The sequence below is a fragment of the Staurois parvus genome, unplaced genomic scaffold, assembly GCF_062004578.1.
Source record: "Staurois parvus isolate SC_StPar_1 unplaced genomic scaffold, SC_StPar_1.0 ptg000154l, whole genome shotgun sequence".
Lineage (NCBI taxonomy): Eukaryota > Metazoa > Chordata > Amphibia > Anura > Ranidae > Staurois > Staurois parvus.
The window spans coordinates 17,846,793-17,862,815 of record NW_028317950.1 but is presented as its reverse complement, the minus strand read 5'-3'; the positions used below and the strand labels follow the sequence as shown (position 1 = coordinate 17,862,815).

At 42.9% G+C, this 16,023-nt stretch overlaps 1 protein-coding gene across 1 annotated transcript in view; it reads right to left on the bottom strand.

The window, feature by feature from the left end:
• LOC149463570 (multidrug and toxin extrusion protein 1-like) overlaps positions 1–15,418 on the bottom strand; it is a 121,189-nt gene extending 105,771 nt beyond the window's left edge. The window contains exon 1 of the mRNA XM_089675135.1: positions 15,304–15,418. The gene's annotated coding sequence lies outside the window, so the exon portion shown is untranslated. The remainder of the gene's footprint in view (positions 1–15,303) is intronic.
• Positions 15,419–16,023: the final 605 nt, after the last annotated feature.

The window sequence follows — 16,023 nt, the reverse complement described above, 5'->3', positions numbered from 1 at the left end:
TGTGAGCTAGCACTCAAGGAGTGTACAAACCAAGGTTCATAACTTACATGCATACATACTAGGGCCAATTTGGATGGGGCCAATTGGCCTGCCTGTGTGTCTTTGGGGTGGGGTGCCTGTGGGCTCCAGGGGGGTGGTGTCTGGGTTGGGATTTGAGCCAGTAGCCCTGGTGCTGCCAGATGGAAGTGCTAATGTGTGTACACTGCAGAAAATATATGCTCCAAAACAAAAAGAATAAAACATGGCACTAGCATTATTTAAAAGACAAGAAAAAAAAAGAATATTGTATAAGAAGCAAAAAAAAAAAAACAAAGATAAATAAAATTACAAAGGTAATTAAAAAGTTCTTAGAATGTCTATGTTGGTGTTTCTGTGCATAGTAACAGTTCTATAGTTATTGATGCATACCAAGAAATATATATATATATATAAATGTTAGCCTGTTTAATAATCACATAATTCAGAAAAACAGGTTCATTCCTTTCAAGGGCATTTCCAGGCTTGCCAACAAAGGCACTCTTTATTTGTCCTGGTCTGGGCATGCTCAGTCGTGTCACTACTGAGATGTCTGAACTAAGTGAAGTCAATGACTGGATTTTATCAAATATATCACTTTATACAGACAAATTTAAAATTCTTTTATTATTCTTTAAAATGTTCAACATGTGTATAGGAAGTATAAATTGCTTGAGATCATTTCATTAAAAATACTTTTCTCTGCTGTTCACCTGGTTCTAAGAGGTGAGTTCATTTAGGCTAGGTTTACACCTATGCAGGTTGCGTTTGAGCCATTTATTGTGTTTTGCGTTTTTGCACCTGTGTTTTGTTACAATTTTTTTTTTATTTTTTTTTATTTTTCTTGTTGCTAGGCAGATTTAAAACGCCGCAAAAATGCACTACATGCTTTTCTGCAGTGCTTCCATTGAAGTCTAAAGAACCAAAAATGCAACTTTTTGTGTTCATAAAAGTCCCTGACCCTTTCCAAAAAACGCACTGGGTGAAAACGTTCAGATGTGAACATGTCCCATAGGAAATCATGTTAGATGGACTGCAGTGATTTTCTGAAAAAAGCGCTAAAAAAACACATTGGTGTGAACCGGATTAACCTCCCTAGCGGTATGATTATTTCAGATTTTTGGTGCTGAAAGCGGTACCATTATTTTGCATGGAAATATGTAGTTTTTTTATTGTAGGCTGTAATATTTAGGAATAACTCACTGAAATCTGTCCGAACAAGACTCTAGTAAACATCTCGGGTATGATAAAATTTGAAACACAAAATCATAAATTATAATTTAATAAATAATCATAAAAAATAATAATATAATAATACATTTAATTCAATAATATAATCAAACCAAAAACACTGAAATTTGAAATATAGCGCCAAGTTCGCACATCACTAAGCAAAGTCCCAAAATTGTTTTCAGTATCTGATGACGAATTTCCCCACGAATCATTATCACTCAATTCTGCAAGTGGTTCTGATTTACTATCGCTGTTCTCTAGCTGATCTAAAATCGCTTTTGACCTAAAGGGATGCTTTTTGGACGCCATGGACTTTTCTAAGTTTCCAGGCAGAAAGAACAGTCAAAATGCAGGCAGGGCAGAGGACAAAGCACTAGGGACAAAATGTATGTGAAATGGTTTGAAACCGCAATGTTTTACTATGTAAAATTCGTTTTGAAAAAAATGAATTTTTTTTTCAATTTTCAAATTTCCCGCAGCAGGCGGCGCCCATACGTCCCGACGTCACAGGGACCGGAACACAGAAGCCGGATGCCGGCATTAGCTGGAGGAGATGGCCGGGGACGCTGCAGGGGACACATCGCGGGAGCGAAGGACAAGGTAAGCTCTGCAGGGACTCCCTATGCAGCGCCGCATGGTAAGCCCGAGTGTAGCTCGGGGTTACCGCTTTTGGTACTGACATTGTACCCCAAGCTACACTCGGGAATACCGCTAGGGAGGTTAAGGCGACCATGCTGACACTTATTGCACAGGTGTGGTCAGCCTCCACCTGGAAGCCCACCCTGAGAATTGACATGCAGCTGCCGCAGGAGAGCATGCACAAGGCTAGGTTCACCCCTATGCAGTTTGCATTTGACCCGTTTCTGCATTGCGTTTTGAGTTGCACCTGCGTTTATACAGCGTTTTTGATGCAGTTTTGTTTTTTTTTAATTTTTCTTGTTGCTAGGCAGATTTAAGATGCAAAAGGCATCAAAAAACAAGGCTAAAATGCCTAAACAAATGCATCAAAAACGCACTACATGCTTTTCTGCAGCATTTCCATTGTAGTCTTTCAAAAAAGTCCCTGCCCCTTTCCAAAAAACACACCAGGTGAAAACGTTCAGATGTGAACATGTCTCATACAAAATCATGTTAAATGGACTGTAGTGCGTTTCTGCAAAACGCTGCAGAAAACGCTTAAGTGTGAACCTAGGGTTAGACGGTTGCTAAGTTTTGTGACCATTAGTAAATCCTGAATTGTGTCTATTTGTTAGTAAATCCCTTCTAAATCTAAAAGTAGTCGGTCATGCAAGGAAGTGCAACCATTTACAGACAAGGTGCTTTAGTAAATCAACCCCTGTATGACAGATTGTCAATGACTCACACACAGTGATGACATTAGACTGTAAGCTCCCAGGATCAGGCCCTCCTAACCCTTTTGTATTGAACTGTATTGTTGCTGTATTGTCTCCTGTTATATTGTAAAGCGCTGAGCAAACTGTTGGCGCTATATAAATCCTGTATAATAATAATTGTGCCCCTTGAGCTTTTTTTAATCCACCCCCAGATCTGATGGGCTAGATCCGGACCTGCCTGTTGGGTTCAAGCTAAGAAGGGACTGAAATTCAGCTCAGCCCTACCAGGATGGTATGGACGGGAAAGTTGCTGTCATCACCTACAAGCGACACAATAATTTGTTTTAAAATGAAGTTGTTATTTGTTCAGATAGACTGGAGAAAAGTTTTTTTAGGAACCTGCTGTCTTTCATTTTACACATACCACATGGAAAGATATGACAGCTGTGTTTAATGCTTACTGTCCAATCGCTTAAATCTCATATACAGTAACGTTTAACTTGTTCAGGTGATTTAAAAAGTAATTTTCAGTCTGTTTAAATCTGTAGCATTCCTTGATATAATACTTGGTGATCCTGCCATGAAGGCCCTTGTTCACACCTAAGCGTTTTTCGCAGCTCTTTGCAGAAACACACTACAGTCCATTTAACATGGTTTCCTATGGGACACGTTCACATCTCCAAGTTTTCACCCGGTGCATTTTTTTTGGAAAGGTCAGGGACTTTTTTAAAACGCAAAAAGTTGTGTTTTTGGTTCTAGCAATTTCAACGAAGACACTACAGAAAAGCATGTAGTGCATTTTTGCTGCGTTTTGCTTTTTAATCTGCCTACCAACAAGAAAAAAACATAATACAAAACACATTAAAAACACAGCAAAACAACATGTGCCAAAATGCAAAATGCACTGCAGAAACAGATCAAAAGCAAACTGCAAAGGTGTGAACCTAGGCTTCCTGTTATAGGGTGACAATGCTTTGTGCCCTCTCCTAATTGCTCTTCTGTGTTGTCGCAAGTGCTTTCAGTGGAGACTATAAGGCTTGGATCACACCAATGCAGTGTGTTTTGTCCCCTTTACAGTGCCTTTTGTGGTGCATTTTTTATGCATTTTTCGACACGTTTTGTGTTTTTTTTTTTTTGGGGGGGGGGGGGGCAGCTTGTTGCTGGGCAGATTAAAAATGTAAAACACGTCAAAACACACTACATGCATTTCCTGCATCTCCATTGAAGTCTACTGAACCAAAAATGCAATGTTTTGCATTTAAAAAAGTCCCTGAACCTTTCCAAAAAATGCAACCGCACAAAAAAGCATAGATGTGAACGTGTTCCATAGGAAACCATGTTAGATGGACTGCAGTGAGTTTCTGCAAAAAGCACTAAAAAAACCACATTGGTGTGAACCAGGAAAGGCGACCATGCTGACACTCATTGCACAAGTGTGGTCAGCCTCCACCTGGAAGCCCACCCTGAGAATTGACACGCAGCTGCTGCAGATTCACACCTATGCAGTTTGCGTTTAACCCGTTTCTGCTTTGCGTTTTGCGTTGCACCTGCATTTTTGATGTGTTTTTGCAGCTTTTTTTATGTGTTTTGCGTTTTTGGGTATTTTTACATTTTCTTGTTGCTTGGCAGATTTAAAATGCAACCCGCATCAAAAACATGGCAAAAATGCATAAAAATGCAGCAAAAAAACTCACTACATGCTTTTCTGCAGTGTTTCCATTGAAGTCTATAGAACCAAAAACGTGACTTTTTGCATTGACAAAAGTCCCTGACCCTTTCCAAAAAAATGCACCGGGTGCAAATGCAGAGATGTGAACATGTCCCATAGGAAATTATGTTAAATGGACTATACTGCGTTTCTGCAAAACACTGCAGGAAACGCTTAGGTGTAAGCCTGGGTTCACACTTGTGCGTTGCGGCACATCGCATGTGATTCACAAAGGAACTGCACCGCATTCCTGTGCAAATCACATGCGAATGCTGTGCGGTGTGATTTGAGCCATACATTTTGTATGGCTCAAATTGCACCACATCCGCACCAAAAAGGTGCAAGACCCTTTATTTGTATTCACACCCATGCGATCCCATTCTGCACATAGCACCCCGTTTTGAGGACCGATTTCGGGGTGTTGTTAACTTAAAGTGTTACTAAATCCACAACAGTAAAATCAGTCTGTATATGCAGTAACGCATGCTTGTTATACTCACTGTGGAACCTAAGGGGTTAATCCTCTGCATTATGTAAAAAGGTTGTTTGATCCTTTCTGCTCTGCCCCTCCTCTTGTTGAAATGACCACCTGATACAGACTAAACCCGTGGTCACATGCACATGCTCAGTTTGGTGTGTATTTCTAGAGAGGTTTTTATTTTCTTGGGAGAGTGCATGTGATCAGCACAGGGCCAATCAGCACTGTCCAGACAGAGGTCAGGGGTTCTGCATGCTCCTAGAGCAGAAAGAAAACTCCTCCTACAAGCTTTAACTAGTGCTCAGCTGGACACTGATATAAGTCACAAGACTGTTCTAACTGCTGATCAGAAAAGGTATTTAGCAGTTTAGAGTTACTAAAATAATTGCATTTCCATGTTGTGTGTACTGTGGGAGACCAGATATAGTGAATACAGGGTCCTGGGTTTAGTAACATACACACCTGCAGTGGTTGGCATAAACGGGGTGTGATTGTGATGCAGTGCGAAATGTGCACAGAAACTGCTGCGAATTCTGCACCGCATCAGTGTGAACCCAGGCTGAACCTAGGGTAAAGACAGGAAGTTGCTACAAAGAGCCTGCAGGAGAGCAGCAGCACAAACATCAGAAAAAGGATAAAAAGGTTCAAGTTGTATTTTTAAAAGGGAAACACAAAGCAGCTTTTTATGATCCTCAGATTTTATCATCCATTTAGGATTTCACAATTACTTTAAGGCTGGGTTCACACTTGTGCGGCACATAGCATGTGATTCGCACAGGAACCACACTGCATACCTGTGCAAATCACATGCGAGTTGTGTGCGGTGCGATTTGAGTCATACATTATGTATGGCTCAAATAGCACCGCATCCGCACCAAATAGGTGCAGGACCCATTTTTGGGTCCGCACTAGAATCGAATCGCATGGGTATTCCCTCCTATCCAATTCTGCACATCTCTCCGCGTTTTGCGGACCAATTTCGGGGTGTTGTTAACATACACACCCGCAGCGGTTCGCATGAACGGGGTGCGATTCTGATGCGGTGCGGAATTCGCACAGGAAACACTGCGAATTCCGGACCTCATCAGTGTGAACCCAGGCTCATAGTAGAAAGCAAGCTTAGAGGTACTTTGGTGCAGGGGCGGACTGACCATTTGGAAACTTGGGCACTACACGAGGGCCCGGAGTCAGTAGGGGGCCCCATGAGATGCCCCTGGTACCTTTTTCGTAGGCTTCTTTGAGTTTGGGCAAGGACACAGGGGCCCCATGATCCCCTATTGCCCGGGGGCCCCATGAGTTGTCAGTCCGCCCCTGCTTCAGTGTCAGATTTTGGGATGAAGATGTCGTATATTATTATTATTGCGGTTTTATTGTTTCCTGTTTTTGCATTGTATCTTTATAGATGATATCCTGGCAAACAGATGAAGGAAAATGCAGGTAAAACACGCACAGGTGAATTATCTTGTCTGACAAATGACTTGTGATTCTGTCCAGCTAGATTTGTGATTCATCTACCTTTCTACCTCTGCCAGACAATGAAGCCAGGAGGCTGACACTTTTTTTCTGTCATGCGCACAGACCTAAACACACGTGTGGGCATTGAGCATAAAATCCACCTGTATATGCAGCACTTCGGACACCCCAGTTGCTGCGTAATTCTCTACATTGACAGAATACAGGTGTATTTTACGCTCTATGCCCATATGCCTGTATTACCATCCATGTACATGAGCCCTTAGAGCCAAAGTCTAAAGCTAGCCTCAATTTTCTCTCATTCGGTCGCGTATTCTAAAACAGTGTGGATGGAGGAATGACAGCTGCAGGCTATTATAGGATATTCAGCAGGTTTGCACACGAAGCTACCTGGCTGCAGGGGTGCTGCCAAACAATGACTGCACTGATGGGATGCCAATACATTTCCACCCGGTTTAATTGCCTTTTTTAAACTGGCATCTCCTGAGATGGGAGGTGCTTTCAGGCTCAGATTTCGTCTAATTTGGCTAAAATTCTAGCCCTCTGTTACCAGCCTAACCTACTCAGAATTGCTTCCGACCCCCCCCCACCGTTCCCATCATAAATCACTGCGCTTTAGGTCACATTAGAATGCAGTGTAGGAAACCTGAGATCTCTGCGTGTTTCTCACACTGTGTTTAACTTCTTGCCGACTGCGCTATAGCCGAATGACAGCTACAGCGCGGTTGTCCGTTCATATGATGTCCGCCCAGAACGCGCCCCCAGCGGAACGCACCCAGCAATCTCTGTGACTGCTGTATCCTACAGACACACCTGATCATGAAGTAAAAGGCCAATCACGGCGGCTTTTTACCACGTGATCAGCTGTGTTCAACAACAGAGTAGATCACCGAGTAAATACAGTTGCCAGTTGTCGGCTGCACTTTCCTCATGTTGTCACAGAGCAGATCGGCACTGATCGCCAGAGCACTGATGAACAGTGCCCAGCAGTGCCACCCACCAGTGCCCAGCAGTGCCACCCACCAGTGCCCAGCAGTGTCTCCCATCAGTGCCGCCTATCAGTGCTGCACATCAGTGCAGCATCATCAGTGCCTCCTCATCGATGCCCACCAGTGCCGCCTCATCAGTGTCACCTCATCATTGCAGACTATAAGTGCCCAGCAGTGCTGCCTATCCATGCCACCTCATCAGTGCCCATCAGTGCTGCCTATCAGTGCCCATTCGTGCAGCCTCATCATTGCACATCAGTATAGGAGAAAAATTACCTGTTTGCAAAATTTTATAATAGAAACAAAGAAAAACTTTTTTTATTTTTTGCTCTTTTTATGTTTATAGCGCAAAAACAACCAGTGGCAATTAAATACCACCAAAAGAAAGCTCTATTTGTGTGAAAAAATGCTAAAATGTCATATGGGTACAGTGTTGCATGACAGCGCAATTGTCATTCAAAGTGTGAGAGCGCTGAAAGCTGAAAATTGGCCTGGGCAGGAAGGGGGTAAAAATGCCCGGTAGGCAAGTGGTTAAAAAGCACTGCCCTTGTGATCTGCAAAGGATGTCAGTGCAATGGCAACTACACCCCAAATGCAGGTCGCAGACGCACTGGATCATGTGGCTACCATACGATCCAGTTGCAGTGCGTTTCCATAAGTAGCGCATGCACTACTATGGTACGAAGTGCTGCAATTAGAGCCCATTCATGTCACATGTTACGAAAGGTGAATTTATCTTTTATATTTCAATAGTTTTTATTCGTTTTAATCAGCATAAAACAGAGGCGACAAAACATGCCCCCACATGGGGCTATCAATTGCACTGATAAGATAAAAAACATAATGAATTTATCTTTTAAAAGACTATGGAGGTACATTCCTAGGAATTCCTTGCTGCAATGTATAACTGTTTTACAAAACCATCATGGCTGACCTATGATTCCAGAACAACATGGCCGCTAGACACGGCTTTTCCTGTGCCCAGTATGCACGACCATTACATATACATCAGAATCTGAATTGCACAGAGCGTTGCCCCTTCCTCTTCCCGTTGGAGTGTTTTTACAGAGGGGAGGACAATAAGCTGATACCAAGACAAATTCAGGTACTTATACTAACTGTAGGTAAAAATCCATGTCATTTCTGGTAGTCCTCGGTCACATGGGTGTTGAGGCCCATAATCCGTGAATGAGCCGCATGTTTAAGTAGCTTGAGTCATCCGGTTCCTTGTGCAGACAACCCGTTCAAGTCTAAGGCTAGGTTCACACCTAGCCAGTTTGCGTTTGATCCATTTCTGCATTGCATTTTGCGTTGCGTTTTTGATGCGGTTTTCTTTTTAAAAAATGTTTTGTTGCTAGGCAGATTTAAAACGCAAAACGCATCAAGAACGCAGCAAAACACATAAAAAATGTACTACATGCTTTTTTTTGCAGCATTTCCATTGAAGTCTATAGAATCAAAGCCACAACTTTTTGTGTTCAAAAAAAGTCCCTTGCCCTTTCCAAAAAACAAACGCAGAGATGTGAATGTGTCCCATTGGAAATCATGTTAAATGGACTGTAGTGCGTTTCTGCAAAGCGCAGCGGAAAACGCTTAGGTGTGAACCTGGGGTAAGGGAACAGCTGGCTGTCCCCATTTGAGATGCGATGTGTACGAGTTAGTGGTCCAACATTGTCTGCATTTGGGGCTGCTTATCAGAACCTGCAGGCCTGTAAAATTGGGGCGAGCAGCTGTGTCTATGCGGCTGTTGCATTCCATTAGAATTGAATAGGTGGCAGCATTCATCTGGAGGGTCAAGCCTTCTGCCTTCAAACCTTCTGCCTGCAGCTCCCACCCAGCCCCCCCCCCCCCCTTATACTTACCTGAGCCCATAGGTGTGCACAGCCTATGGCTTTAGGATGTGCACCCCAAAAAGTACTACAAAACGCATTAGTGTGAACGGAGCCTTAAAAAACAAAAGCCTTTCTGTACCTGTAAAATATGCTTCCCCCCCAGTAGGACACTTTTACACTGATGTAGTGCAGTTTTCCTGCATCAAAATAGTGGAACATAATGGAAGTCTATGGCAAATCGCAGCTAACCCACATAAAACAGTGAATGCACTGCACTGAACCCATGCTGCGAGCAGACCGCACCGTATTAGTCTGAAAGTACCCTTACCTCTATGTATTCACTTCCCCTGTCAAATGGTCATAATGTTATGGCTGCTTGGTGTACAGTGCAAACACTGTCTGCAACCATACAGCCAGTCTATGATTCAGAGGTGCTATAGCTGCAGGGCCTAGATAATGGATGGGCGGGAGGGGTGGCTGCCCTGAGCACAATGGTTTACTGTAAAGATAGGGGTACTTTCCTTCTATTACATAGCTGACAGGATTAGTAACAATGGCATCACTACACCTGTCAGTCCAGTGCTGGGAGCAGGGAGGAGAGGAAGAGAGAGCTGGGGTGTGGTGTAGTCTGTGTTCTCACTCCTCCTCCCCCTCCCTGCCAGTGATGTGCTCCTGTACAGGTGGCAGTGTTCACAGACACACAAGAACTCTATTAGAAAGAAGGAGGTGAGAGAGAGAAAGCACAGCCAGCACCACCGAGCACAGAAGTGTCCAGGAGAGAGCCAGGAGTGAAGAGCCATCAACACAAGCATGTGCCCAGTGTTAAAACTGACCTTCACAGTGATTTGACAAGCGAGTGACTGCCTGGCATAGGATCCCCTAAGCTTGCACATCATGAATGAAGGGGGGTGGGGGGCGCAGCTTGGCATCTTTGACCTGGGCGCTGGATGACCTTGTCCCGGCACTGTATAGCTGGATGGCTGCAGGCAGTGGTTGACAGGAGTAGTAATAGTATAGCAATAGTTAGTGTTACTATAGACATGACATTAGATTTATTTTTTATCTTACCAGGAAAAAAAAACTGCGTAATCTTCTAGTGATACCTGCTGCATACCAGCCCTCACCACCTGATGGGGTTACACCTGATCTGAGCACAGCCGCTCCCACCCTTGGGATTTACTGAGAACATATTACTCCACCAGCAGGGCTGCCAGTGGCTGTGGGCGGCACGGTTCAGAACTATAATCTTATGCCGGCCATGCATGGGTCGAAATTCGACCGATTTTTTTCGTCCAAAAATTGGACCTGAGAATAATCGGCCAATTATCACTCTGTTAGTGGATCAATGGCACCAGCCGCTTTTCGTGGTTCCTCCCCTTTTTGGTAATCGGGCATATTGGAAAATTCATGAAAAACAACCGATTTTCGACTCAATGATGATCAAATCGTACGATCGTTTTTCCGAAAAGAATAGGTGCATGAGCCGTGACCCGGAAGGCAAAGAAGTTTCGCCTGTACGAAATAGTTTTTGTAATCGTCAAAATGATTTTTTTTTCTTTTTAAAATAACAAATAAGATAAGATGAGATGTCAGGACTAACCGTCCACAATCAAAGATGGCCACCGGAGCTCCACGAGGGGCAATATTGGCAATCCTCTCTGAAGATGTGCTTGCACACGAAATGCGTAAGAGAGCCCATTGAAGAAGCCAGTCTTTGGACCATAGCCTGCTCTTCCTTTTTTTTTCTTTTTTTGCTCCTCCAGTGCTACCAAGCCAAGCACCATTATGGCAATATTTTGTTTGGAGATGTTGATGGGCATTGTCGTGCAATATAGTGTCGTTCGGACAGATTTTTTGTGCGTGCAAAACGCTTGCAATGTTCGTTCAGTCAGCCTCTCTGTATAGTGGGGGAGGTCAAAAGGTCAATAATGACATCATTTACTGTTATATGGGGTGAACTTTATGAGTTGGTCGGCCGATTTTCGAAATCATTGATGGCACCATCGGATTACTGAGCGAACTACTTTTTCGATTTCCGGACGAAACATTGTTCAGAATTCAAAATGGGAATGTCCTCCTGAGCTTAACTGTGTGAACACCTAATATAAATAAGCAAGCTGCTGTCACCTGTTCCCTATACCCCAGGATATGCAAACATAAAACCAAAAAATGGTGAAGCGCTAAGAGAATCCGATAAACCAATAAATCAGTGTAAATAAACAAAAATAAATAAAACTAAAATCATAAATATAATTAATCAATAAATGTGAGACTCCAACCTATGAAAAACGTAAAGTGACACGTGCTCAAAATGCAAATATATCTGAATTGATAAAAATCATTAATCAATATATAAACGTGAGACTGCAACACATAAAAATTGTTAAGTGACACGTTCTCAGGGTCACAGCACCTTAAGTATTCCCACACCAGAAGGCGTCCCACAATCTGGCTCCACCGACTCCACAGATTCCAATCGGGCTCCGCTCCTAACTCAGCACACCTCTAGCTGCCCTTTCACACAATTAAACTCAGACATGCATGAAAGGGGTAAAATAAAAAGACCTCCATAGTGTAATACCGCTTTTAATCTTAAAAAACGCCAAATAAAATGGACACTCACATAATTATCTTGACAATACAGCAGTTCCCATGTGCTATGGGTGTACTAGAGGACTTGGGTGTACCAAGATGGCGTCAGGAACCGGAAGTGCGTCTCCGCTGCTACCGGAAGTGCATCACCGCGCATGCGCTCTACGCGTTACGCCACGATCCTGAGGAAGCGACGTTTCATGCATGCCTGAGTCCAATTGTGTGAAAGGGCAGCTAGAGGTGCGCTGAGTTAGGAGCGGAGCCCGATTGGAATCTGTGGAGTCGGTGGAGCCAGATTGTGGGACGCCTTCTGGTGTGGGAATACTTAAGGTGCTGTGACCCTGAGAACGTGTCACTTAACAATTTTTATGTGTTGCAGTTTCACGTTTATATATTGATTAATGATTTTTATCAATTCAGATATATTTGCATTTTGAGCACATGTCACTTTACGTTTTTCATAGGTTGGAGTCTCACATTTATTGATTAATTATATTTATGATTTTAGTTTTATTTATTTTTGTTTATTTACACTGATTTATTAGTTTATCACATTCGCTTATTTTTTGGTTTTATTGTTCAGAATTCGACCCATGTATGGCCTGCATTAGTATCAGCGCCACCTGTGCCCCCAAAATGAAAAAAATTTTACATGGATTCTGGTACTTCCACTTGGGGGCCCCAGGATAATGTGGTTAACTTATTTTTATTTACTTCATATGGGCGGTGTGTAGGGTTGCCACCTCGTCCCTTTAAACCTGAACACATTAAGTACAGGTTCTGAGGCTAATTTAATGCAGGTAAGGGACTAAGTGAGTTTAATTACCACCTTAATCAGCCATAGAACCTGTGTAATTAATATGTGTTTGGATTTAAAGGGATGAGGTGGCAACCCTAGCAGTTTGTGTCAGGCCACAGGTTGCCCCTTTCCCTCGGGGTCTGTGTGCCTCGCACATACTGCACACATGGATGATATGCCACCAGCACATGGGGTCATTAGGGTGTGCCCAGGAACACATGGCACACTCTGTGTGCATGCCTATGCCTGATCTCGATCCAGCACTGTGCACGAGAGCAACATTCCTAATTAGAAAAAGAGGCAGCAAACATAGCCAGTGAGGACGAAGAAGGGGGCGGGGCTGAGCCACACTGTGTGTCAATGGACGCACAGCACGCAGCTCGGGATCGAGAACACACAAGTGTCCCCCATAGCAAGTGATTGGCTGTAGAGCTAACCGTCCACAATCAAAGATGGCCACCGGAGCTCCACGAGAGGCAATATTGGCAATCCCCTCTGAAGACGTGCGTGCGCACGAAATGTGTAAGGAAGAGCCAATTACGCCATGACGTCACGCTGCCGGAGCCTCGTGGAGCTCCGGTGGCAATCTTTGATTGTGCACGGTTAGTCCTGACATCTCATCTTATCTTATGTTACTTCTGATGCATCGGTTTTACTTTTACCCCTGAATCAATTTATACTTACCTTACTACTCTATGGGCATGTCCTTGTCTTAACTTACTGGTGGAGTATTACATTTCAGACGCCCTGCTAAACACAAAGATCCATCCCAGTACCCAGAGAGGGAATTTCCTGCATACCCAGGGAACAGCACCCGCTCAACCCTAAAGGGGAACTCTGGCTGTCTTGGATCACCATTCAAGCCCCAGGATACTTTGATGTACTACCTACTCTTCAGAGGGAAGTCACCCCATCACCTGGCTTATCCTGAGGACATCTGGATATATGTTTACAGGCGCATTTGAATTGCGCGTCTGGTGAGTGCGCAATTCTTCCACAACTATTGTACAAGCACCGGCTTACCAGGGAAACAGGCACCTTAAGAGCACTAAAGTCACCTTTGAACTGTTTTTCATTTATTTATTGCTCATTTATGAACTTTTATTAGTACCCTTTTATCAGTGTTGTCTTTTATGATCATATCTTTAATAGTATCTAGCGCTGCACCATTATAGAACTTTATTGAGGTTTTATCTTGGTTACCTTTGTGCATAGCTGCTCTCCCCTTTTTAGTGCGCTTGCATATTTCTACCTTTTATATCTGTTTTAGAAATATAAATCACCTTAAACATTGGTTGTCCTACCGTACGTGTGTGGATGTTGATGCATTATGTAGAATTGTTTTTTACATTTCAGAATGAGGTGACTCAAGGCTATCCATAATTGTAAAGGGTGCCTTGAGATTGTCCATAATTTAGGAAGGTGCCTTGAGATTGTCCATAATTTTAAAGAATGCCTTGAGTTTGTCCATACTTTTAAAGGGGGGTTCGAGATTGTCCATACTTTTAAAGGGGGCCTCAAGATTATCCATACTTTTAAAGGGGGCCTTGAGATTGTCCATAATTTTAAAGGGGGCCTTGAGATTGTCCATCCCTTTTTAAAGGGTGCCCCGAGATTGTCCATAATTTTAAAGGGGGTCTTGAGATTGTCCATAATTTTAAAGGGTGCCTTGAGATTGTCCATACTTTTAAAGGGGGCCTCGAGATTGTCCATAATTTTAAAGGGGGTCTCGAGATTGTCCATAATTTTAAAGGGTGCCTTGAGATTGTCCATAATTTTAAAGGGTGCCTTGACATTGTTCATAATTTTGGAGGGTGTCTTGAAATTATTCATACTTTTAAAGGGGGCCTTGAGATTGTCCATACTTTCAAAGGGGCCTCGAGATTGTCCATAATTTTAAAGGGTGCCTTGACTGAAAAAAGGTTGAGAAAAACTGCTTTAGAATATGTCAAAGTAAGCTTTTCTGGAGGCAGGGTTTGGTCTGCAGAATGTGTCAGCACAATATAGACGAGTGAAATAAAAAGGAGGAAGGGAGTGAGGCAATGAGACACAGAGAGAGAGATAAGCTAAGTTCATACAAGTGTCAAAATAAGTGATGTAACTACATCCCCTCTAAACTGCCTACCTACAAATTAACATGACGGCGGCTCAGGTCTGCACAATTTTCCACACCTGCGATGCATATGGCACATAGTTACTGTGTGATATTTCAGTGTAAAGTCAATGTACATTCCCCCTTGAGATTGAAAAAAATACAGGCAATCAGGAGGCGGTGGTATCCCCTTCTGAACCCCTGCAAACTGCAGCTCAACAGCCTCTGAAAAGCGATTCATTAAAGCTGGCCATACATTATACAAACTTCTTCTACCATTTTCCTTTAGATTTTATGAAAAAAAAAAACCCCATATAAAGTCAAACCTAAAAAACACTTTCAATTTTTATCCAATCAGGCAGGTCTTTGCACTACATAGCTGAAGGTAAATCTAAAGGACATTGTAGAGAAATTGTACAAAAAAATTGTATAATATATGGCTAGTTCTCTGCCTGTGTGAAAGGACCATAGAGGAAAAGCAGTGCAGAACATGACCTCCTAAGTTTATAAGAATCCTGAAAACTAGATTGCTTTGAGGATCAATAGCAGAAGAGACAGACAAATGAGAAGAAGGATGATAGAAATAGAAGTGAGATGAAACAAGAGTGTGATCCAGGCATGGAAAGAGGTGAGAAAAAATAGTGGAGATAGCAAGTTAAGTAGGAGGACAAGGTTATGACGGATTTGACAGAGCAGAAATACAGATAGACAGACAGACAGACAAGGTGACTGGCTGTTGCCTCCTTGCAGCCACTTGCCTTTGTCCCCAAGCCCTGGGTGTAGCAGCGTCCTGCTTGGCTGTCCATGCTTCTTGCAGTCTATGACAGTACTGCAGGGCACAGACTCCGCAGCACCCTTTCTGTGAATTATGCAGAGACTCCCTCTGAGTTTTTTTCTTTTTAGCGTTTGGCTCCTCCCGTTTGTTCCCTGCCAGCACAAGCTTATGACTAATGACGGACAATTTTATTTTTGGAGTATGGCAAATAAGTAAAAAAAATGGAGGGGGGCATAATTATAAATCAGTGAATGTGACTTTCACCAAACATCCACTGGTGGTGAATCAATAACTGTCATTTACAATACATCCACCTACAAGATTATTCTGCAATACATGTTTTGTGAAAGTCAGATCTGACTGTTTTATAAATACAACCTGTGTGCTACTTTTGAACATTCTGTCATTCACATTGGAGAGTATTTCAATAATGTGATTTTAGGCTGAATTCACAGTGACTTGCAGTGCAGGGAAAATGGATGTACATCTCCATCCATTTATGCGCATTTTAATGCAGGTGGACTTTCCTTGATCTGAACACTTGTAAAATGCAGGTCAACAGTAGTTTTTAAGTGTCCTGTTCACACTACAACACTGTGTTGACAAGCAACATGTTGCATTTTAATACATTTTTATTTATTCATTATAGGTACTTATATAGCGCCCAGGGGCGGACTGACAACTCATGGGGCCCCCGGGCAAT